Genomic DNA, 27,572 nt, shown 5'->3' with positions numbered 1-27,572 from the left:
TTTTCAGCCATATACAATTTAAGTAAGGTTTTATCAACTTTTAACGCACATTTTATACAAGTCCAAAAAAATTTTTTTTTGTAAAAGCGTTGATAAAAAAATAACGGGAATAAGTGTGTGATAATTTCCGAATAAAAAAGCAAGAAATATATGATAGTAATGTAAACTTGTTTAATGAACTGAAGGCATAGAAATAGAATCAACAAGACCTTTAAAAATAGTTGAAAACAACCCTTAAAGCAGCTTAGGTTGGCTGAAAATTTGTAACCTCACAATATTACAAATCCCAATAGTTACCCGACTGAAAATAAATTTTACAACGCAAAGCGACGTCATATGAACAAAATTGACAGAAAAGATACTATTGCATTGCAACTGTAGATGTGTAGGGTTCATTTCGTCGCGCCGCGCCGGGGTGCAGCGCGCCTGCGAAACGTTCCGTCTACTCAGTGGGCCCAATTTGCTCAGTTGGACGTTTGACTCAACCCGGGACACTAGTCGGTCAAAAGAAGATGTTTCCCGCCTTCGCACTCGGTGATGTTTTGGCGCGCAATTCAAAGTGAATTCTAAATTTAAAAGTGTTTGTGTTTTGTTTGTGGTGTGTGTGGCAGCTGTGACATTGAATTAAAAAGTTAACTTTCTTTTTTTCTTTGGATTAAAAAGGTAAGTTGGAATACTTTTTAAATATTTATGTTAATGTTACTTACTTTTTATTATTGTGTTGAAACTGAAATATTCTAAATATATTTGTTAAAGAGTTTGTAGGAACTTTCCTTGACGTGTAAGTAAGTTGAATTATTAAAGGTAGGTGTGTTGATTTATTTGGCTCTGACACATAGTGGAACTAACTACGTCACGTCCGGTGTTTAGATGGTCTCAAGGTCAAGTTCGTATTTCCCTGACGTTTTCCTACGTGGGATTATCTTTATTTCACGCCGTATGTAATGGCCTTTATTAGGTGAAAATAATTTTAAAACTAACACGGGACTTAATCGCGTACAAAATTACGTTTATTTATGGCCTGACGTTTCGAACGTGGCGTTTCGTTGTGAGTGAAAATCGTGTTAGTTTAAATCAGTATGTAGGTGAAAATATTCTTCATAATAGGGTATTTGACTGTATTTAAAATAAATTATTTTACACTGTGCAAGAAATAAAGCACCAGAAGATTAATAGAGAAACGTAGACAGCAGTTATAGGTATTTAAACACAATTTCCATTTTAAACCGTGACGTCACATGCTAGTGTTTCATAAATTCCATAGTAGCAAATCGTTTTGACAGTTTGAAAAAAGAAACTGATATGACTAGTAGTCAAATACCCTATACAAGCGATAAAATAAGAATTAAGTTCTATATCGTGACTACTTTGAAAATAAACTCTTACCTTGTTCTGTCAATCAAAAGCAAAATTGGTTAACTATGTAATTTATGTATGGGATGCACACAGTTACTGCGTTTTAACTTTGAGTAACAGTGCGAGATACGAGGTTTTTAGGGTTCCGTACCCAAAGGGTAAAAACGGGACCCTATTACTAAGACTACGCTGTCCATCTGTCCGTCTGTCTGTCACCAGGCTGTATCTCATGAAACGTAGACAAATGAAATTTTCACAGATGATGCATTTCTGTTGCCGCTATAACAACAAATACTAAAAAGTACGGAACCCTCGGTGCGCGAGTCTGGCTCGCACTTGGCCGGTTTTTTTTAAGTAGTGACCATGTGGTGACAATATATTGTTTTGTTCGCCCACATTTTTAGGCTTACTTGGGCGCGAAATACAAATTTTGTATGGGAGGATAATCCTTCGCGCCTAAATTTTTAAAATTTTTCGCTTTTTTTCTATCAATTATTTAATTTAACTGTAGACCTCTTTCACATAGGTATAGATAATAAATTGCGTTTTGCTACTGTCAAACAAGTTTGTCAGTAGCAAAACTCAAATTTTCTATGGGACGATTACCCTTCGCGCCTACACTTTTTAAATTTGCCGCTCTTTTCTTCTGACGGAAATTGCTTGACAGAGTATAATTCGTTTGCTCCAAAAGTTTAACCGAATATCTGTTTTATATCCGTAATGAGTAAAGTTTTTCATTTGCCTCGGCTATAAAGTCAAATGCCGTTTTAATTTGAGAAGTTTTTGAGGTGTGAAATAGTTTAAGTACTTCTATTATAGAGGTAATCTGCCATTTTAAGGTTCATGCTAAGAAAGCAAAGAAAGGCTGTGCCTACACAAATAAATAAGTAAGTAAGTAAATATTCTTTATTGCACCTAAATTATACATTTTACATACATGTAAAACTACAAAGAAATATTTAAAGAAAAAATAGAACCAGGTAACAACAGGCGGTCTTATCGGTAAAAAGCGATCTCTTCCAGACAACCTTTGGAAATGTAGAACTCATGCAAAAGTCAACAGGTAGTGCAAGGAACTAAATATGGAGACTATTAAACACAAACACACATACTACAATTACTACTTATACATATAAGTAAATAAGTAGGTCTGTTTATTTCTAATTTTCGGCTCTCTCCCTGCCTGTAGCTTAATTTTGTGTTTGCGTAAGCAAAAATAAGAGACGACACCGGGACTCTGCGTTATAAAACATAATTATATAAACTAGTGGCTCTCTGAGCTGTAGTAGACTTTGCAAGCATAGCTTAAAACTTCCGCCATTTAAAAAAAAAAAAACAACTAAAACTGAATAGGCAAAAAAAATTGTGTTCCGTTTGTCAAAACAAAGTTTTGCACGGAACACTATAAACTATTTAATCATCGAACCTATTTAAGAATTGTGACCTGTACCACCCTGTACCTAGAGGAGAACATCCGTACATACTCCAGCATTTTTGCCCAAGCTGAAACGGGGAGACCTTCTCTAACGCTTGGTCAAAAAGCGACATCCGGCACCTTCTTGAAGTTTAAGTCCAATAAAAATCTTAAAAGTACCTAACTTATTTGTAGACAGAGCACTACAATATATTTTTCTCAAAAATGGACGGCAAAGTCGACGTTGCGGTTAAAAAGTAGGTCGCGAAGTGCGTAGTTTATGGTCAGTCAAAAAATTAAAAAGTTAAAAACATTGCAGTCTCGATTTCGGGACTGCAATGTTGCATACAAATTCCATTATTTGTCGAGTTTCAAACTTTTTAAAAGTTGAAGTGGCCATATCAAATGAAGGCATAGGTCCATTAAACAGCCAAACAGATGATCAGTACTTATTATTATAATGTTGGTACCGCGACTATTTAGGTGTCTCAAATAGGTTGGCGTATTTTCAGCAAAAAAATACACTTCCATTTTTAATTAAAAAAATAAAACGGCGGCAAAGCAAATCTTTTTACTTTTTTGTGTGAAAATATATACACAACAATGTTACTTCTGTAAAATATTTCTATTATATTTGCGTTTATTGCGCCATTTTTGAGAAAAGCACTATATATGACTCGGCTGGAAGGCTACTTGCTGGCTTCGGATTCAATTAAACGGACTCCCAAGGTCGTCCGTTTAAAACAAATCCTCAGCCAGCAAGTAGCTACTTCCGAGCCTCGACAATAATGTACTATATTGTATTTCGTATAATATGTAAGATCTTTCACAGCAATCGAGATACGAAAAAAGTGTTTTTTTAGACAATGTTTAAAAAAATCATAAAAAATAAGTATTCATACGTTACGTAAATGAATTAAGAAAAAAACTTATTAGCATGTATTTAGCTCTAATTCTAATGACAGTAGATCAATGTCAAGATGTTTCTGCACGGTCATAGCCTAGATATTTTTTACAGAATGAATTAATTCATAAAGTGTGCATGCAATTTTGCGGCTGGGGATACAGTCGACCAATTTGATTCCTAGGCCACTATAACTATACCCGCACCCGCAATTTTTACCATACAATTGTATACAAAAATTATTTTCAAAATCATACTGTTCGATCGCAGGCAAATGACTCTCTTACATGTTGGATAGAATTTTTATTTAGGTAAATATATTGAGCCTCAAATTGTTGCCAAAGACATCCTTTAAAATTTCGTTCTTACTTTATGCAAAGATTTAAAAAACCCTTATGTACTAGTTCATACAAAATAAAACGATTTTGTACTGGAAAACGACTTATGGACTTTTTACGATTGCCATTTGGTAAATAGGCAATGTACACGAATATTCTGCACATCATTTTAAAGCTCGATGTGTCTGTTAAATTAAAAAAGTAAACTGCACAAAAAACTGTTACCCGACTGCGACTTAGCGGTATAATTCTGAAAGTCGATTTTGTATACAATTGTATGGAAAAAATTAAGTGCCTAAATAGTTATGAGCGGTAGTGTATGTCATAATGAATCAATTTGTTTATCTTCTACGTCTCTACGATATGGATGGTATAGAAAGGATGCCAATCTCTTACGGCAGAATTGTTGTAAAAGTGACCGCTTTCAGCTTTAAATAATAGTTCCTAATCTCTCCGGTGGCGCTAGTTAGGCTCTGGGACATGAGTATAACATGAACATATAAGGCAACAAATAATCCGACCAAATTACGTAGGTTGTTTTTGGTAGTATTTCGGTGTATGGTGGCGCCGCCTAATTACTGTTTTTTGATGGACACTTTTCATACATAGAGATTTGGCTCCTTTATATAGGCTCCATGTTCTACGACAGCGCTTATTGAGTGATGTATGTCATGTATGTAGTAGTTAAAGCAACAAGGTTCTATTGTGGCCTAGGAATCAAATTGGTTGACTGTACCTAGGTATACACGTATTATCTAGACAATACAAATGGTAATCACGGTCCATATCCTGATCAATATATGATCAGGATATGGACCGTGATTACCTTTTGTATTGTTTTCGAGCTCCCGATATTTCGACGCAGTTACATGGTAACTGAAGATAACAATATAGCAAAACAAAATAAAAACAATATAAAAAAGGTAATCAGTCACGGTCCGTATCCCGGTCAAAATAAGTCTAGTGAAACTAACCGTGAATCATTCAAAACTGTTTCTATTTTATTACAATTAAATGTAGGTAATAATCTTCAAAATGGAAACTTGATTTCCCTAACGTTTGTCACAATAGCTTTTATTCTATTTCCATCGTAATTTCATTAGACTTGACTCGCCTCACTCAAATAAACGAAACAAACAATATCTGACACCTAATCGAAAATGGCGAAGAAATATTATCTTCACATTAAAAGAAAATAATTAAATATAAGAAAAACAGTAGGTATGATAATTCCCTACAAGTAAATCTCTTGCCCTAATATTTCTCTTACGTCTAACCTAAAATCATTTTTTTGATCTGCGTCCCATACAAGGCACTTACTTATGCACATCTTAAGAAACAAAATTATTAAACTTACTTAATTACTTACCGTCATTGCTTCATTCCAAGCACTACACTGTAAATAATCATGTTCTTACTACATTCAGGTTACAAAAAAGATGCTTACGAAACATGTTTCACTTGCACCACCGTCACTCAGTTAGAAATGTTTTCAAGGAAAAGCAGATTTTGACTCTAACTGGAATCTACATACTCGAGCTTTGCCTCTTTGTAAAGCGCAATGGAGAGTATTTCACAAAACTGTCCTCAATTAATGATAACTTGCGCGTGCAATATAAATATAATTATCGTATCCCAAAGGTGAACAATAAACTTATGAATAAAAGTGCCTACATTGCAGCAATAAAAGTTTTTAACAAGTTGCCTGTTGAAATAAAGTCTGTCGAATGCAAACAATTTAAAACCATTCTAAAAAAATGGCTTATTAGTAGAGTGTTCTACAGCATGAAAGAATTTGACGCTTATGACAATAGTGCATGCATGTATTAATTTTGTTATTTAGTTATAGGTTAGTCTTAAGTATATTGTACGTCCGTGATGGACAAACTGTTGCATCCTAAATGTATTTTGCCAACATCTCTGTACACAGTGATACAATAAATATTATCTTATCTTATCTTATGACATTACTTAAAAGTAGGTACTGTCTTTATTCATGATAGTACTTACTTGGCCCGTAATAGACTCAATGCACACAAACACGGCAAAAGTATCGACTTAAAAAAAAATACCGGCCAAGTGCGAGCGGACTCGCGCACGAAGGGTTCCGTACCATTACGCAAAAAACGGCAAAAAAATCACGTTGTATGGGAGCCCCTCTTAAATATTTATGTTATTCTGTTTCTAGTACGAATAGCGGCAACAGAATACATCATCTGTGAAATTTTCAACTGTCTAGCTATCACGGTTCATGAAATACAGCCTGATGACAGACAGACAGACGAACTAAGTGCAAGCGAGAAGCCATCAATAAGCGTGAGCGATCGACAGGGTCGTATCATAACAAGATTAGTTTTAACAAATTGTTGAATCAGAATTCGCCTATTAATTGCATATCTTGTTTAGTCTTGGCCATCGATTGACGTAGGGTGCCGCGTGCAGCGTCACGTTTTATAAAATTGGATAGTCTAATAGTCAATCAATTAGTTTATCTTTATGAAACGTCACAAAAACTTTGTTACTACGAAAGTAGTAGACGGAGAAATAGGTACTAGTTATTGATGACTCACGCTCGTATAGTCTTGAGTCCGGGGCGGGGCGAGACATCCGATACTTCAATTTTCATAGGAAACGCAGTGTTATGTTGGAAGCCTCGGCCCGGACCCGGAGCGTTCTAAAGTAAGCTTTCCTTTACCCGGTTTCTACTGTATATAATAATATGTAGGTACATATGTATAGTCTATGCTTAAAAGCTCCTAATGTTGATACTAATTAAAGTAATTAAGGTAATAAGTCAACTTGGCACCTGTTCTCTAAAATAATGTAAATTTCACATAAAATTTAAACTTTAAGAAAGCGCTTTTAGATCTAGGTATTTCAACTCAAATCACTATCAATATGTGCCTTCATTTAATCGCAAAAGATTTCCACAACTAAATCACACAAAAACCAACTCTATACCAATTCTATAAGGTTCAACATTCCTTGACATTAATTGTAACTAGTTGGCCAGTCCATTAAGGCGCCACCTGCAGCAACCGCTATAAAATAAAACTTCGGCTTATGTTCTGTCCTGGACCTTTCTAAATTGCTGGTCACCTACATACTGGGCAATTTACGACTCTATTAAAACGACGTTTATTGTTATTAAAAAAATATACCTGTGTATAAAGAGTCTAGGGGAAAATGGTGCTTTCCCTGTCCTTAGTAAGTTCACCAAAGCTTGTTAGCTCAAGATTAAAGTAAACCCTAACCTAAAAGGTGTACGGAACGCACCTGTGACACAGTATTGTAACAAGGTGGCAGTCCATTAGGCACCACCTGGGGCCCGTTTCTCAAAAGCTTGTAACTTGTAATACAAGTAGAAGTCCCTTTTCTAAGATAATCTGTCAAAAAGTGACATCCGCCTGTATTACAAGTTACAAGCTTTTGAAAAACGGGCCCCTGCAGTTAATGCCATAAAATAAACCCTTGGCTTATGTTCGTCCCTTCAGTTATTGGTCACCCTAATATTGTATTTTATGGCTATGTGTAATAAAGGCTTAGATGACTCATTACAATACCTATGTCAACTTATACAGGGTATTTCCTGTAGTAGGAGCAATCAATCCAACATTAACTTTGAATACACTTTGTATTGACTATAGAGGACTTTTTGTATGGATTACTTTGCAATAATTATATAAAAATATATTTTATATATTTTTTTGCGTTAAACTAACAATGTTATTGATAGTTTACAGTACAATAGAGTACAAAATGAAAACCTAAAAATAAAATAATTATAGACAACATGCAGCCTATAAATAGTTGTCTATAAATCATCTCTATATGATCTTTATAACGCTAAGCACAATTGAAAAGGATAATAATGATTTTTTGTACTTGCGTGTGTGTATAGCTTTGTTTGTTTTTGTTAGTTTAAATAAGTTATACCTAATAATTATCTCTTAAATACAGGTATTATTATCTACAGAATATACTACTAGTTAGTAATCTTATCGTTAGTATATTTACTATTAAAACCTTATATAATATTGTCTTCGGTTACCGCGATAGTTACTCATTAAATAAAACTATGAAAACGGATTCCGTATCGCGTATATTGAATTTGTAATACATCCCGACGTTTCGAAGCCTTTACAGCGTTCCATAGCCTAAAAACCTAACCTAACTTAAAGCCTTATAACTCACACTCGCTTAACAACCCTTAGTAACAAGCGCAAAGCGCATAGAGCAAAATAGACATTTTCAGTTAATTGAGTTGTAGATAATATATCATATATCTACACTTAACTACATAGTCAAACGAGTAAGTAATCTCCACACATACACACATAGGTGTGTGAATTGTGTAGGTAGCGCATAGAGCAAAATAGAAATTTTTCAGTTAATTGAGTTGTAGATAATATATCTACACTTAACTACATAGTCAAACGAGTAAGTAATCTCCACACATACACACATAGGTGTGTAAATTGTGTAGGTAGCGCATAGAGCAAAATAGAAATTTATCAGTTAATTGAGTTGTAGATAATATATCTACACTTAACTACATAGTCAAACGAGTAAGTAATCTCCACACATACATACATAGGTGTGTAAATTATGTAGGTAGCGCATAGAGCAAGATAGAAATTTTTCAGTTAATTGAGTTGTAGATAATATATCTACACTTAACTACAGAGTCAAACGAGTAAGTAATCTCCACACATAGGTGTGTAAATTGTGTAGGTAGCGCATAGAGTAAAATAGAAATTTTTCGGTTAATTTAGTTGTAGGTTATATCTACACTTAACTACATAGTCAAACGAGTAAGTAATCTAGCTCCACACATGGGTGTAAGTTATGTAGGTACCGTAGGCAGTCTGCCTATGACCACGAAGGTAATTTCATGTTCAGAACTACAGACCAAATAATAAAAGTAGGTAACTGCAAGCGATTAAATCCATATTCAGTTTTAAAATTATTAGTGAAAATCGTGTTAGTTTAAATCAACATGTTTTCAATGCTGCCTTTTGTTAAGTAAGGCAACCAGGCCAACACTTAATGTTTCTAGAGGGACGAAAATAATAAAATATAGTAGAACTTTACCAAACCGCTTTATCCGCCTGTAGCACGTTATCCGGCAATTACTGAAGTATCCGGTGATATCCTTAATTGATATTTCATTTGCAATTTCGTATAACGTTCAAGAAACTCGTTTATTTCATATTTATTACGCAGGCTTGTGACAGGGAGGCATATTCTGATTGTGAAAACAGGTTATGAATTTGATCTGGACTTGTTTTATCAGTGTTTCTGATGGAAGAAATATCACTAGTTATACATACCGTTACGTACTAAAACCACTGGCTTAGGCTGTACCTATATAAAAGTGATTTCGTCCCAAACAGTGCGGAATACGAGACTAATAAACAGTAATGGGTGTTAAAGCAGGATTTAAGAAGGTGGCTTTACGACTGGATGGTTAGCCTCAAATCGTGCTAGTAACTTTTTCTTGGTAGTTTTCTCGGTATTTAACGTATAAATTAAAACCTTTGCTCAGCAAGTGCTACCAAGTTCATTTTGAAATGAAAATGTACAGGTGAAGGAATTGTAGTAATTGAAATGCAGTGGTCTTTTCGGATAGAAATTTCCTGATAACAATTTGTAATGAATATGATCTGTTAGCTGTCAAAAGTGACATTATTTCAACCAGAAATGTTACTATATGTGTGTGTGTGTATTAGCACTGAAGCCTCGTTAGTAGTATTAATAATGCTATACCTACGTATATGTACTTGACCAGCGACAGACCTAATATGGGGACGAATCAATTATTGGTAACGTCAGAATCGTGAAATGCGTCGGACATTTCACGACTTTGACGTTACCAATAATGTTTCTGGAGTTACGAAGAAATCACGTTTCCAATTTAACACTTGTCTGAATTTTAGGTCTAACAGACAGCAAATTACTTTTTGAACGTATAACATAAATTAATATTAAATTCGCTTGCCTCGCCCGGGAATCGAACCGACAAAAAATTCCATAAAATAAACACTTGCAATTTATTCTACTATTCGATACAGTTATTGTTAATGATAACATTTCTCCAAGAAACATTAGGTCTTACACTCGTCTGTGGTACAAAATATCCATAAAATCGTACATTTAGTACTCAAGAATATTTTCAGACAAATAAAAAAAATAAAAAAATGAAAAATCTTCATTATTGCTCAAGCGATCGACATCAAAATCAGTGATTTTTTAAGATTTATTTAGTGGAAACCGTTTTCTCCCGAAATGGAAATTTCATAGAAAAAGTACCGTTATTTCGTTAGGATCGCAAAACTATTCTTTCCTGTATGTCCGCCATTTGTAAAATTTTATATCGTGCAATAAAGTTTAAATAAGTAAATAAATTTGTGTGGCCTAAAGTTGATTCGCCCATGTAGCGGTGCATATGCAGTCATGCAGCATTCCGCCTCATCGACTATCCAATCAGAATAGCGTGTTCAAGCGATATTGCACTCTAAAAAAATTTGGTTGGCCCAATCAATATTTTGATAGTCGAGTCGTAACCAAGCATCTTGATTCCACACGAGCCTAACAAGGAATTAGACAAGGTAATTCTGATTGCTCTTACTATTGCTATGTAATGTAACTGAGCCAATTAAGATCTTGTTCAATATTTACATGGAAAATTATAATTATGCTAACTAATTGATCCTAGCAAAATCAAATAAGCTTGATATTTATTGAATCAACCTACATACGTTACATAACTATGCCAACAAGTTAATAATAGATACAATGTATACAATTGTTATGATTAATCAATACCCACTTTATTAGTTCAATCACAGATACACTTATTGTTTTAAGTAGTCAGCTTTCTTTGATTTATATAAGATCGTAATTGTTATAATTAACTTAACGTCAACTACGAGAAAACTACTCTTAGTTGGTCTCCATTTTTTAAAGTGTGCGTTCATATTGGTACATAGACTCGTAGCAGCGCACAAACTTTCTATCTAGGGATTCAAACCAGTGTCGATCTACTGCAGTGTTTCTTAGGGCTACCCCACACTGGCGTCTCCCGTCCCGAGCGACGCCGTCTAGTCAAATCTGTGGTTGCTGCTCGACGCAACGTTGGCGCAGCTGCGCAGCGACACCATGTTCTATAGCGCTGTCTAGACCACAGGGCGGACACGCTATACATCAAAAATCACGACTGTATAGATTAATTACCCAAAATTTTTGTTACCCAATAGCTTTTGTTCCATTCGCGTTTTTCCCCATTCTGCTTTTTAACCAGGCGTTTATTTTTTTAGTAGTTATTTTAATCACACGCGTATGTCCCAGTCGCTTTTTTCCCCAAAGAGTAATATTTCCGAGAACATGCCCTGGGTCCCCTGAGCCGACGGAGCCCCGCTACGCGGGGCTCCTATTTCTGGGCGGTTTGCCCTTCGGGCATCTGAAGCTACCTAACGAACCTAACCTACCTATCCATCGACTTAGTGTGACTATCGTGAAAACATTACTCTTTGGGGAAATAAGCGACTGGGACATACGCGTGTGAATAAATTAACTAATGAAAAAATTAACGCTGGTTAAAAAGCAGAATGGGGAAAAACGCGTATGGAACAAAAGCTATTGGGGAACCGCTATACCGGATTTAAACTAAAAATAAAAATGTTTTTTATGCTCGTTTTCTTAGCAGTTAAAATACTGACTAAATTATTTGTGCCGACAAGGTTTCCATCGACGCGCAAAGAATTTAAATTACGCAATCCCGCTGGTTACACGGCTAGCGATGCATCCGAATATTCCCGGGAATATACGGAATGTATTACTGGGGATAACGTGTCTGCTTCACGACATCTTGACATGAACGCTCTTTCGATACGTGAATATAATTCGTGATGTTTGAAATGGTTATGGCTGCTATTTTAGGGTGCGATGCATAAGATTCCTAAAAGATAAATACCGATAGATAGACAAAAGTTAGAGCAAGCTATTTTAAAGAAAGAGGCTGTTATCTGACCTTACAATCCAGGGGAAAATAATGCTTTATTCTAAGATTCGTCTGGTTTTGTTCGCAGTGTTATCCTTCACTGGAGAGTATGTAAACTAGTTCATGCATAGAGAAATATATTTCTCTATGGTTCATGTGACTAAAATGTAAATTATATCATAAGAATTGAAGAATATTTCTCTTTAGCCCTATTGATTGACTGAGAACATGCCTTAATGGATTATATATCTGCAACATGTAGAAATATTTATTATTTTATCACTTTATTTTTGGATGAGCTGCATACATTACCGGAACCGGACCGTAAGATTTTAGGGAATAAGTTGTTTAGAAATGTCCGTAAATTGTGTCTGACTAATCAAACACATCTCTGAAAACAATAACGGATCAGTTGGAAAGAAATTCCTACATCCGAACTGCAAAAAAAATTTCGCACAAAAGTACTCATTTGTACCGAAAACAAAGGGTGAACTTAAACTTTTGACCGGTACTGTATGTAGCAATCTCTCACTTACAAACTTGATACAGGTGACGGCAACGATGTCAGACGATGAAAGCGACCATGTTAGGCCAACTAAGTTCCATCGAGTGGCTGAAATATAGCACTTTAAATTCTCGCGATTTGTACACATAATAATTAATGTCATTAACGGGACTAACGTCTAACGCGATTTTACGGTAACAAAAATAAAACGTAAGCGATTTCTAATCTTAACTCAACGACGTAAGGTTGCCAATCAAAAATAAATAATTCTTTAAGCGAGAAAATACGATTATTCCACGTTCCGATATAAGCTTTTCCTTTTATGCGTAAATTTGAGGAAAAGCGTTAGGTATTTCTTTCCGATGCTAATAAATTAACCGAGTGTGTAAGTTAGCCATATTTTATAAATTTACGCAACTTTTTCTCTATCTTATAATCCTTCTACTTTCATTGCAAATGGAACTTTATCTGCAAGGACTAAGGCAGGATTTAGGATGAGATTGTTAAGTAAAATACGAGGTTGTGTAAGTTCCTATTTCTTACTGGTTGTAATCCAGACACGTTTTGGGAATCAATGATGCGAACGGCAGCGGTAAAGAAATGCTACTTTTTAGCAACTTTTTTTTCGTTTTCACGCAAATGTTGTTAAGTAAATGGGATAGACGATCCACACCTGTGTTGCTTACCGAATCTGTATTCATTAATAAATTCGAGTATATTTTGCTAAGAAAACACCGATTATTTTTGCTCTACTTATTTGTTAAATACTGTATTTTTATTTGCCTCTAAATACCTCGTGGTAGGGTACCCAAGAATGGATTTTTGTAGTTACCCGTCTACTTATGAAGGCAGGCATGTTTTTCCTGTGTAATTCCTAATTCTCAGTTCTCAGGCACGTCTTCTAACCGAGGTCCCTTTGTTTGACATAATTATTGAAAGTCATAATGTAATGATTGTCATATTATCGTTATTCATAATTCTGAAACCGTTAACTTTTCAGGATTTTCCTCGGGTTATCCTATAGATAGGTTAGGTTAGGTTTGTGTTATGGCAATCCTGAAAAGTTACGCGTTTCTGAGAAAAACCAAATTATGACTAATGATAATATGACAATCATTACATTATGACTTTCAATAATTATGTCAAACAATAACCTATATAACCTAACCTAACCTAACCAAATCGACTTGATTTTTAGTCACTCGCGCGAAATGTTTCAGAGCCTAGGCTAGACCTAGGTCTCCATTTTCAAGCACTAACAGTGCATGAGTAGCGTTCACGATAGCCGTGCGCCGCGTACTGCTGCACGCAGCGCCGCGCGCTGGGCACGCGACGAGATAACCGGTCGTTGTTTGGGGTAACGATATAGGTATGTGATACATCGGATATCATATTAAGACTGGTTTAACTGTAACTCGTTTATTCTCTTTTAGCGATGGGAATATAATATAGGGGCTTATAGTAAAATACTGGCACTTGCTGCCCCTGGTCAGATTGTTTCTGAACGTTATTTGTTAGTCAAATATGGGGTTAGTTTAAGAAAGCCCGACTGCTACGACCTGTATTATAGTATACGACATATAATGTAGTTTCCACTTGTTTTTATTATGTTTGCTACGAATGATTGCATTAATGATGATACCATTTTAAGAAAAGTAGTCCAGGTCATTTATTATTTAAAAAACCGGAGAAGTGCGAGTAGTACTCGCACCGAGGGTTCCGTGCCCTTTTTAATTTTTTTATTTATTTACTCTTTACAAATTTATAGTTTTCAGATTTTCCCCTGTTACTACTTGTAGTGTAAGATAAGATGATATTACTTGACTAGTTTTATAGTTCTAAGTCAACGGGTAGTAACCTATACATTTTGATTCTCTTGAGTCTCAAAATATACGTTTTTTTCGGCATAAACGGCAATATCTTTTTTTAAGTTTTTTTTACAGCTTCAAGGGACTGTAGACCTAAGTGTACGGTTTTAATTTCAACTCGATTCCTCCACGCGTTCCCGCGATAAAGGGTCTTTATAGTATAAGGGTTAATTAGTAACTATAAGGGTTCTGTTTTTTCCCTTTGAGGTACGAAGGCCTAAAAATATGACTTTATCGATTTGTGTATGTGTTATTATTACATAAGTTACATACTGAGTTACTATCTAAAGGGGCCCACTGACTATCAGTCCGCCGGACGATATCGGCCTGTCGGTTGTTCTGAACTGTCAAATTATTGTTCTAACTGACAGGCCGATATCGTCCGGCGGACTGATAGTCAGTGGACCCCTTAGTGTATGAATTAGACAAATATTTTACAATATACTACATTTTATAGTTTTGACGCAATAAGTCATCTAATAACTAATAGTCGAATGAGCCCCCTGGATTTACATAACTGACCTGCTTCCTGGATATATTAAGATGATAGAAAAACTGAATGCTCGAATGGAGCCTCACGCCCGGGCCGGGCGCGGTCATAAATACTGGCGACATCCTTCCGACAAGCTTCCGAACTAGATATGACGAGGACACGGATTCAGAAACGTTAAATCATGTACCAATTAAATAACAATAAGTAACACGGCTGAGTGGATATTGACGTCTGACTTTTAAAAGGACTCAAATCCTGGCTCGTACTTACCAATGAGTTTTTATCATTTGATATTTACCACTAGCTTTTCGGTGAATGAAGTCATCGTGAGGAAACCTGCATACATCAGCGAAGAAATTCTAAGGTATATGTGAAGTCCCCAGCCCGCATTGGGCTAGCGTGGGGACTATAGTCACAGGTCAGTGAACCCAGCTGGTATCAACTAATGAATGTCTCGGGGTTTAGGTAGGTATGCACGTAATATATCACCCGATAATTACCATTAGTTTTGGTAAAGACATGCTAACTTCTGCAAAGAAATTCAAAAATATGCGTATGCGTGTCAGTAGGACGGGGTCAGAGGGACAGGGCTATAACCATCTACCTCGGCTAGCTCAAAAGAGGCTTGTGCCCTGCAGTGGGATATTTACAGTCTGGGGCCTGTTTCTCAAAAACTTGTAATACAAGCGGATGTCACTTTCTTGACAGCTTTTGTTAGAAAGGAAGTCCCTTGTATTACAAGTTACAAGCTTTTAAGAAACGGACCCCTGGTTATGAAAGTATAAATGCATAGTGATATTAGTGATATCGCCAGAGCGAGCACAACGGCGTGTTCCCATTTGTACCCGCCGGGCATAAATGGCAATCAGTGCATTCATATGAATCATTCCCATCTCTCCCCACTTCATGTATGGCGGCGGTCACGTGGAGCGGGGAAAAATTGGAATACACCAGCAAGACGTATATTGACATATACTGATATTATATTTCACATTTACGAATAAGCTCACCAGCGCACTGAGAACCGATTGTTACTAATGGAACTAAAAGCTTTTATTTATTGCGTTAATGGTAAAGTCTACTATTGGCAAGTAATTTCGGATCGGTAATTACTCTTCGGTTGTAATGTAACTGAAATAGATGAATGAGGGTATTATTAGACCTAATATCGGCGGCTAAAGTCGCTAACCTCGTAACTTAATTAAAGGACTAAGGGATTTGCAACTTTATTCAATAATACCTAAAATTGCAAACCCCGTAACTTCTCCTTGCGACTTTAGTCAACGATATGCTACAATGTTTTACAAACAAGGTGAAAATTTTGACCAACTTTACGTGAGTGACCCATTATTTTTACGTTTCAGCTACACGTCACCATGCCTGTCACGTTCTAACAAGTATGTAAGTGCGAAAGTGACAGGCATAGTGACAGGTGATAAAAATGCAACCATGCTGACACCGCAACAGTCCATGACTTTGTACTTATGTGAATAAAAGGTCCTGTTTCCATATCCAGGCCATCTGACGTTTGGAGAACCCAAAGATGTGAAATATCTACTGGGTACATACCAAATTTTAGGACTGTTCTAGAGATTTTAACCTTTGCCCTAGTTCGATTGTGCTATTTTTGTCAAAAAATGTTTTTATAAATGTATTCTAAAGTCAGTGACAGCAAACGATATGTCAGCTGCAACTCCGCCAGCCTGTAGTATATTTTCCATTTTTAGGGTTCCGTACCCAAAGAGTAAAAACGGGACCCTATTACTCCGCTGTCCGTCTGTCCGTCTATCCGTCTGTCCGTCTCTCTGTCACCAGGCTGTATCTCATGAACCGTGATAGCTAGACAGTTGAAATTTTGACAGATGATGTATTTCTGTTGCCGCTATAACAACAAATACTAAAAAGTACGGAACACTCGATGCGCGAGTCCGACTCACACTTGGCCGGTTTTTTTTCTTTTCAAAATTTATAAAACGTCAACCCAGTTGACGCTTCTGATTCGGGGATCGTCAAAAATAATGTGATTGGAGAATCCGTGACACTCGGGTACGATTTGCTCTAAATAAATAAATAAATATTATAGGGACATTCTTACACAAATTGACTAAGTCCCACGGTAAGCTCAAGAAGGCTTGTTGTTGTTGTTGTTGTGGGTACTCAGACAACAATATATATAATACTTATACTTAAATACAAACTCTAAAATGATATATTCCTTTGACTTTGAAGTTCAATATTACCATTTTAAGGCCATAAATTGCTCGGGGCTGGGATGGAGTGTAGGAAAACCCTTATATTTATCTTTAAATAAATCTTTACAAGGGCAAATTAAAAATAACTCTTGCCACGGGTTATATAGCCTCCTGAGTCCCTGAGGCCTTTATAAAGGATTTAATTCAAATGGAATTTTGAATTAAAATGGAATACAAGAAGGTTTCAAACTCAAAACTGCAATAATGACGTGGGGGACTCAGGAAGCTTGGATCTTGGATCTTGGATCTTGCTCACACTTAGAGCGTTTTCACATTGTCCGATCCGATATCGGATGTAGGTCGATAGATGGCAGTGAATTTACTGTGGCTACAAAATTTACTATGAAAGTTTCCTATTATATATCCTCTTTGGATTATCTGATGTAAAATGGGTGTGCGGCAAACGCATTGCGTTTAAAGTTGTAGTGTGCGTGACCGCTAAAGACGGTGCCCGGGCGCGCCCCCGCGGCCTGACTACGCGTCTCGACTCGATCCTACATCCGCGTAGTCAGGCCGCGGGGGCGCGCCCGGGCACCGTCTTTAGCGGTCACGCACACTACAACTTTAAACGCAATGCGTTTGCCGCACACCTATTTTACATCAGATAATCCAAAGAAGATAAATAGGACACTGTCATAGTAAATTTTGTAGCCACAGTAAATTCACTGCCATCTATCGACACACGATTAAAACTAAAAATATAAAAAAATATATTTATATATGGATAAATGACTTTTTTATTTGCAATATTTGCATTGATTATTTTTATATTGTACTGACCCATGTTCTTTCACTGATATGCGTTAAAATTGTTAAATAACAAACAAAACTGTCAAAGCCATCTATACGAGAGTAGGCCAAAGGTAGTGGCGCCATCTGATCGAAAATCAAATTTTCTTGATTTTCGAGGCACGTTTTTTCCTTAGACTGTATCCGTCTATTACGTAGTTATATCTATCTTTGGATAATTTAATGAAAAAGCATTGTCATTCATCATCCTTTCACGCAGACGAAGTAGCGTGCAGAACCTAGTATTATAAAATGACTTGTTCCATACTTCTTGAATCGTCCTCTCCATTTATTGTACAAGTAATATAGAGCATCTCGTGAACTAAGGAGGATTAGCTTCCGATCAAAGGCTTTGGAGATAAATACTACGGATCCGACTCTCCCGAAATAGATACGATACAGCGCAGTTACACTTCAGATCAGTTACTTTAAATCTATCCTATTCAATTTCGAGTTCCTTATTGTTGGTTATATATATTTATTTATTCAAACTTTATTGCACAAAATATATACAACAACGTACAAATGGCGGACTTAATACCAAATGGCATTCTCTACCAGTCAACCATAGGGCTAAACAGAGACACAAAAGAAACAATGGATAAAAAAGGAAAAGCAAATATAATACTAATTACATGTCACAAACTAGAGGTCACGCTATAAAAATTACACTATCTATAATTTAATGTAGGAGTAAGGGTTTCATAAACACAGTGTGTTTAATTATTTCTGTTGACTCCTAGAAAAGGTATTGTAAGTAAACGATTTTATCATACTTAGCTTTTCAAATCTCATAATACCTTACTTAGACCACTCAGCAAGCTTCGCGACCTAAGCACGGTACTCGTTAACTATATATAACCTCTTTATTCTTTCATCATTGTATAAATACCATAAAAAAAATTAAAATTATAAACAGCCGCCTCCTTTTGAGCGAGTTAAAAGTTCATAATGTCCTTGAGTAAATGAGTTTGACCTACCACAAACCAAGCATAAGCGTTATATAATTCAGCATCCTGAGCGCAGCTGGTTCGCGATCGAAGGCAACTCGTGAAAAATGCCGGTCACGGCCAGACGGGCTCTTAAAATAGATATTACACAGAGTAAAAGAACAGATAGCGTATTAAGTATGAAATGCAGAATAATCGAATAAATTTTTCTTGCATTTTTGGTTCGTATTCCATAAAAAACAGTTTAGTATCGAAGCCAATACAACATCTATTTTGAGTGCAAAAAATCGTGATAACTTCGTAACCTTAATAAATTAAGATAAATGTGTCTTTCAACAAAATAAAACCTAACAAAAATCCTAGACATACCAAAAAAAGTGTATGCGTGTAATCTTTACGCGCGATTGAAGTAAAACTTCTTTGACGATGACGTGTATCGCTATGTTGGCACATTGACGGGTGTCCTATCGTGTGTCACTACTGAGCGTTACTTCCGTCAGAAATAAAATCTGAATTATCCTCTAGTCTCGCCTAAAGAAGTTTTACTTCAATTATACCTAACTAGCGGCACTTAGTGGCTAACTGCGCAATCTTTTTCTGTTAGTTCTGTAGCGGCCGCCGTACTGAAGCAAAAAGCCAGTTAGTCTTGAGAGCTACTATTATTGGCCACAAGCTTAAATTCTAACATAGAGTAACTTATACTAGAGCGGTACTGTCATAGTAAATTTTGTAACCCCAGTAAATTCACTGCCATCACTGCCATCTGTCGACACACTTTAAAACTAAAAATGAAGATTTATAAAAATACGATAGAATGTATTTAAACATAGATAAATGATTTTTTTTATTTGCATTAATTATTTTTATGATTTTGACCCATGTTCTTTCACTGATATGCGTTAAAATTGTTAAATAACAAACGAAACCGTCAACGCCATCTATACGACTGTAGGCCAAAACTAGTAGCGCCCTCTGAACGAGAATCAAATTTTCTTGATTTTCGAGGCACGTTTTTTCCTTAGACTGTATCCATCTATTACGGAGTTATATCTATCTTTGATTCTAATAATTAGAGGCAGCAGGGGGATTGCAGTTCGATTCGAGAAACCAATTGTCATTTCACGCTACAATTGTGACGTTATGGGATATCCATTAGATGTCCATTGGATGCTTAAGTATAAATAAATAAGTATAAATAAATAAGTTACTAATATATTATGGAAATTGAATTTCTGAAATAAATAATTATTTAATTTAATTTAATTTAATTTAAGTAATATCTTAAGCAAATCTTAAAGAGATCGTTCAAGAGGACATTTGGAATCGCGGAAATGTCAAATTTGACATGACTTTCTTAATTATCTCGTTATAGTTTCCGTTTCATATCTAGTGCATATCTAGTTGATATCTAGATCATTGTTCGAATTGGTCTGTGTGACAGTTTTTTGACCTTATTAAAGGTGACTGTCCATTTGTGACTGCCGCTGCACTGCAGTTGCGACGTTACGCGGTCCAGCACTACTGTAGCAGCACGACTGCTGCTGTTGCGGCGTGCAGTCGCGACAGCGTTAGTTGATGGCTTGTCAATGTCAAGTCATATAATGTCAGACGTACAAATAAAATACTTATTTTAGTTTTGTATTTTTTACGAGAAGAAGCGAGTGACGATAATGCTACATGTTACATGAAAAAGAAGACCAGTTTGCCTTTCTACAATAGTACAATAGTCAGAGTCCGACGAAGGCAGCTACGCAATATTAATATAAAATCTGATATTTAATGGTGATCGTTTATTCAGGGAATATTGCCGATTAAATGAAAAGCAATTCAACATTGAATGAGACTTAATAATTGACGAAATACAACCAAATTCCTCAAATGAAATTAATGCAGAAGAAAAATATTATTCTTAACATTAAGGTAAGATCACATTGTGAAATTTTCTTCCCCATCCTCTTGCCTGAATGCGTGACCACCGCACACAGCAAGCCGACGCAAACGGGACTCATGTAGTTCGTGATATATACTACTTAATCCACCTGCATCAAGTATGGGTACCTACTCGGCCGTCAGAAACGTGCGGCTGGATTTAGAAGTCTGTGATAAACGTCCCCTCAAAACCATGCCAGGTAGGCTCTTTATCAGGTCTTTCATTGATTTCTGCAGTGATTCGTGGGTTCCGGAGATGGCGATGCGACACGTAACAATAAATTATCCAATGGTGGGCAGACAGTCGTTCCGTATTAGCAAAGTATTACAGATTTATCTTTCTAAGTATTCATATTAAGCCAATTTTACTTTCTTTAGGTACCTAACAATGAAGTATGATGAATAAAATAATTTGTAAGAGCTATAAGTAATTGCGCAATTTACACTTCATATTGTCCAGTTTCGTATTTCAAACTGAAACACAAATTTAAATCTTATAATTCCTCTCGTGTTGCAGGTGTCCCACTCTTCATGATATGACCGCACCATCCATATAAAACTTGACGGGCGAGACAAGAAATCCTTAAGCTATTTCCCTCACCTTGGCCGATAGAAAGAACTTTTAATAAATTAATTTGAATAATAAATGGTTTCCTCGTGTTGGTGTAATGAAAAATTACGTGTTGCACTGTAACAAAGTTTGTTTAACCCTCATGCCTTGAGATCCCCGCAACTGTCAATATTCTAAATTTTAAAGCATTCGCTTCTCTCGTAGTTCAATTTTGTATCCTTTCGTACGTTTGGGTATCAATACCATGAGATATTAAACAACATCTTTGCCCCTTGTAATAAAAATTAATGATTGCTTCTTTTATTTAGCTCAGGAATGGCTTTGCAATGACAAAATGAGAAAGTGTCACCATAAACGACATCATATAATTATAATTTGTCAAAGGACTGTCTCATTTCAAACATTAGATGACCAACTATACTATGATATTACGACTAGAGTTGCCAGGAATATTCGCAACTATTCGGTATTCGGCCTATTCGGCCACTTTGCCGAATATTCGGTATTCTATTTGCCTCTCTATCGCTCGTGCCCTGTCGAGCTTATAGGCCTTATGGCTATCTTCGCAAAACTACGAAAAAATATAAGAACAGTTTATATAATGAATTTATCATGAAATGTTAAAAAAATCACATAGGAAAATATAGGGACTGTCTCAATTGAAACAGACAGAGAGAATCATATACTATCTTTGTCGTGGGCTAGTATACTATAGCACCCAAAGGAAATGGATGAGTAGATTTTTGGTTGTTCTTATTTACTGACAGATTTGGTTTGCCCTTCGAGCAACACGGAAGGGAGTCGGCATTCGCACTATTTCCCCTCTGTCGAGGTACAAGATCAATTGTGCATGCATACAACTAGCGCGGTACGTACAACACACACCTCGTGTTGCACACAATAATTGTGTAATGCGCTCTTTATTATAAAGAGATCGAGGTGTGCAAGACTTGTCTTTGACGTGTGTCATTTTCTATGTATTTGTGTCATCATTAGAGATTGGATTTTGTAAGTAGTGAGTGAGACTGTGTGCACGTTTTCCTCCGTAAAAAATGGCAGAACGATTTGTACGGTAAGATATCGCTTGGGCTCCTCCCTTCCGACGTGTCGGAAGCCGGTGTTGCTCGAAGTGTTTGCCAGACTATAGTTAACTTCCGAATTTGACGCTCTCTTTTCGGACCTATCATTATAGTTTCCTGACTGGCTCTGTGACATGGCTCAATCTAGGAGGATATTACCAAACGGAGCCGCCACGTCTGTAATTTGCGGTACATAAACGTCTGCCAATTTTTGCGGGGGAGGGGAACGTCAAATGTATACGTAACGTCAAAATAGCCATGTCAGATAAACGTCAGTCCATACATTGTGTATGACCATTGGCCGACTATTTTCGACAGAGGGGAATGCCATGGCTACTCCGTTTTGTTATATCCTCCTAGGGCTCAATATAGATTAGCAAAAAAGTTTACAGTAGGTACAGTCGCCATCGGATATATCGGAGCGACCGAGGTGCTAAAAATATCTGAACATGCACTCTAGCGCCTTGACAATAAAGGCGTGTTTAGATATGTGTGACCTCCTTGGCCGCCCCGATATATCTGCGATATATGGCGACTGTACCATCGGGATTCTTTGTCCGTGGGTGTAATAAGCTCCTTAGAACGTAGTGGTTATATCCTCTTTGCTTAGAACTACTAATATCTGTGACCAAAGACATTTCAGTGCAGGTGACAGATTTGACGTGCGGTCTGCAGCCGCAGTTGCAATAATACACCAAATACGCAAAAATGGCCATGCTACGTGCGGTCGGTCTTGTCATTCATTTTACTATGGAAATTGACAATAACACCGACGTGTCGGAGCAGTAGTGCAGCTGCGGTCGGGAAAACGTTAAAATCACCATATTACGTGCAGTCGATATCGTCATTCATTTTACTATGGAAATTGACAATAACACCGACGCGTTCAGGCCGCTGCAGTAGTGTCGGTGCAGTCGCGCAGCTGCGGTCAGAAATGGACTGTCACCTTTAGTCATATAAAGAGTAAAAAATTAAAAATCACGCTTTTTATATACTTTTAATTGTTTAATAAATTTATGATTTCGTATGGTATGTATTATAAATGTTACAACAAAGATTGTATTAGGATTTCTGTGTCAAATATCCCATTTAATTAAACCAACTAACAAAAGGCTTATTCTTACTGCCTACACATTTTAGGGGTATCACATTAATTTTCACATTTTATCCGTACTCATTCAAGTGAAAATCGGGATATCCATTACTTGAGGTCAGTGCTCCCGTCACGTAGCCTTAGCGGTGCTACGGTGCTACGCCGCTCGCTACGAGCCTCTACGACCACTTGAACTGAGTAAACACGAAAAAGGAAAATATATGATGCGTCGCAATTTATTTCTGTAAGAAAGTTGATATTAACAGTTAGGTATACGGCCCTATTCGAACTTTAAGATACGTCGCTTTTGACACTGACATCATATCTAATCCCTATCGTTTCTAGACCTAATATTTGACGTATCTTAAAGTTCGAATCGGGCCGTATGTGATGCGTTGCAATATATTTATGTTAGAAAGTTGGTATTAACAGTTATAGTCTATTACTAGTGGCGATGTGAGTTGTAGACCTCGCGATAAGATTGATAAGCTTAAAAAAACTAAAAATACATACTTCGTAGAGTCATTATTGCAGCGTACTCACAATTGTTATAAGTGCCATAAATAGACCGTAATGGCACTTGAGTCTTTTATGCCAATTTCCACCATTTTGAACATTTTCCAAAAAACGAAAGTACAGAAAAAATCTATGTAACTACTGAACCTGCTTACAAAATTTCACGAGAATCAATTGAGAATTGCGACCTGTAGAAGAGAACATCCAGACATTACACTACGAAAGCAAATTGCCCGAGTCAAAACGGAGACCTTCGCTAACGTTTAGGTCAGAAATACAATACACTATAAAAGGTGACATTCGGATGACGAATACATCAGCTTGTTTCTATTTATTTATGTGTATGTTATCTACTTCACTTTAATCGCGTATAATTAAGACCACGGGGACAACGCCGTTCTCGAAACGTCGGAGGTTAATTTAAAAACATAATTAATGAGTAAAAATCGTGAAGTTTAAATCAGTGTTATTAAAAATATTAAATTGGCATAATTATTTTATAAAGATAAGCTTAATTATTAGCTCGTGTACCTTTTGTCGATTAATACGTAGACACGGATCAGTTTTAATTAAGTAATTATCTAAGTGTCCAGTGAATTAACGGATCAACTCGCTATTTATGATGTCATTAGTGTATGAGTCCAGTGAAACATCACTTAATTATACGTGGTACACAGCTTAATTGCATTGAGTATTAAATAGCTGAATATACTATATATATATATATATAGATACATATTTTTATTATTAAATAACCATATGTTTATTTCTAACAAACATAAAAATATAAAAACATAAATAATTAAATTAACTAAAAATATCTACATATTATATTTATAAGTAAAAAATGGGAGCTAGCTCGGCGCCGGATGGTAAGGTGCCCAGAAGGCTGGTAGCATTGCCGCGCTGAATTGCGATGCCAATTCGCTGGGCATATATATATATATATATATATATATATACCTATATATATATTATTATTAAAGGAAAAATTTGTAGTCGATATTTTGCTAGTACAAGAGACCAAGGACGAGTAGGAGTCGTAGCACGGTACACTTATCACCATGCCTGTCACGTTCTAACAAGTATGTGAGTGCGAAAGTGACGGACTTAGTGATAGGGGAAACCATGCTGCGCGGGCAGGACTTCAGAGGTAAAATTACGGGATACAACACAACACCACTCTAAATATGAGATCGCAACTTACGCAAGAGAAATTTATCTCCGTCAGTGAGGTCTTGATTTGGACCCGAGCGAGATTAATGTAGGGTCTAAGATCCGATTCATTACGCACACGTATTTACTTAGGCAATGGCCCAAATCAGTTATAGATTAACCGTTTAGGTCGCGAGATTCACGCTCCGCTTCTATGGTTTGATGCCAAAACGGCAGCAACTCATGGCGCTAAATACTGGTTCTCTGGGCCGTTTCTATGCGTTAGTAATAATAGTTCAATGGTAAAAATAAGCGCGAATCATGTGTTAGCTCGATGTGTGACATTAAAAAGATTCTGGGTCACTTCTGGATGAGATTAGCTCAAGACACTTGGCGTACTCGAAGAGAGGCATGTCCTATGATGACATTGCAATAAATCAAATCAAATTACTTGTGCCATTATAATAATACTGCTATATTATACTTTAGTAAAAAAAATACATCAATTTGCAGTCTTACAGAAAATAGCAGTTGCTTAAGTCAACACAAATAGGTGGGTGGAATGTTTGTTATTCAAGTAAAAAGTTGAACGAATGTCAAGCTGAAAATTGTGGTTTCGTTTCATGACTAAATGGTTTGAGAGTTCCTGGAAACGTATTTTCCTTAATTAAAAAAAACAGCTCAATTAAGCTGGAATGATACAATAAACTGAAATAGCCGCCTACGCCATCGGTGGACTTGGTCACTTTTTCTTTAGTGTATGTTATCTACTTCAGTTTGTAGTTTATATATAGTAGTGTGACTACTTAAACAACACAAATTAAAAAATAATTCATAAAAATAATTTGATTTGTTCCCTAGTTGGCTGGAATTAAACAATTTAGTAAGTTTAAATTAGCATAAGGGAAAATGACGAAGCATATTTGCGGATAGCCTATTGTTTGTGTTGCCTGTTGCGGATTAATGGTTGTACCCACCTGATGAAGCCTACATTGCGGATTTATTAACCTATTTAATATTAAAAAAAAGAGTTTAGTAAGTGATATCTTTTACCTACTGGCATTGTTATGTTATTGCTACATTTAATGTTGGTAAATATGATAATGTACCATTCCTTTGATCAAGAATATTAACAGTGACGTAAAGCTTCATATTTGACTTAGTTATGTGCCCTAATCGTAGCAAGCATGTAACCTAATCCCTCTTACAAATTCAGCCTATAAGTTCTTGAGTTAAATCAATTAATCATAGAGTAAGATCCAGAATTAATCATAGAGCAAGATCCAGAAGGCAAGGTAACCTCTAGGTTCTGTGTAACCTTTTACTAATCTGCTGAACCTAAGCCAAGATAGGTACTTTTTCGTGCTATATATAAAGATATGTTTAATAAAAACGGAAACTATAGGTCTAGACTAAGAGAAGAAACTGTAACAATATTTTATGTATGACCGTTTGTTTCATATTTAAATAAATAAAATAAAAAGAAGTAACGTTTAAATTGCGATTGCAGTAGTATTACAGCAGCGTTATAGTTACAGTGTTGACGTGGGCGATGTTACTGTAAATGTTCTTCATAAAATGGATGTCGCATTAGACTAAATCGCGACTGCAACGAAATTTTTCAAGGTAGGTAGTTATAGTAATACCGCGTCAACCCCGCAGCAGTAATACCATTCATATGACACTAATAACATGCACTAAACCTTGCTGTATAGGATAAATGTCTCTTTTAAATCCAATCTAACTGAACGTCTTGTAAGTGGCCTCTGAAATTAAACTCCCCAAACAATGACTCACTTTGATTCGTGATGGTTTAAGGATGACTCACGTTAGACCGGGCCGTGTCCGGGCCGGAGCTTCCGGCGCTTCGTTTTCTATGGAAGGCATCACGTGATCACCTGTCATGTCATAGAAAAGTAAGCGCCGGAAGCTCCGGCCCAGACACGGCCCGGTCTAACGTGAGTCATCCTTTACACGGTTTACACCTACAGTTCTAATTTACTTAATATTATATTCAGTCGAATGAATATTGATTGAAATCAATTAATGATTGCAAAATCAACCAAATCTACAACCTACAGAGCAGAATGGGATTGAGTAATAAAGATTTGAGAGAAAATAATAATCTTTATTTTTATTTGAATTGCTAAACCACGATTTTTGTGTAAGGTGTTCTATATTGTATCAATATATCTATATCGGAAGACAACTCAAAAATGCCACGAAAATTCCGGCCTCTGTTTATCAGTTATCAGTCACTGTCGGATAGAAGCATTTTCGCTATATACCGGAAAATCCATGTTATCGGCTATGACGTAGAAATTAGCTCAACAGGGAGGCCGAATCTCATACTTACCA

General features: G+C 36.3%; 1 protein-coding gene across 1 annotated transcript in view; it reads left to right on the top strand.

Annotated features, from left to right (window-relative positions):
- Positions 1-392: 392 nt before the first annotated feature.
- The window catches only part of LOC134750566 (soluble guanylate cyclase 88E), a 131,811-nt gene continuing 104,631 nt past the window's right edge, over positions 393-27,572 (top strand). The window contains exon 1 of the mRNA XM_063685774.1: positions 393-663. The gene's annotated coding sequence lies outside the window, so the exon portion shown is untranslated. The remainder of the gene's footprint in view (positions 664-27,572) is intronic.

The sequence above is a fragment of the Cydia strobilella genome, chromosome 20, assembly GCF_947568885.1.
Source record: "Cydia strobilella chromosome 20, ilCydStro3.1, whole genome shotgun sequence".
NCBI classification, from domain to species: domain Eukaryota; kingdom Metazoa; phylum Arthropoda; class Insecta; order Lepidoptera; family Tortricidae; genus Cydia; species Cydia strobilella.
Note: the sequence above shows the minus strand (reverse complement) of the source record. Positions and strands in the feature narration are given on the sequence as shown.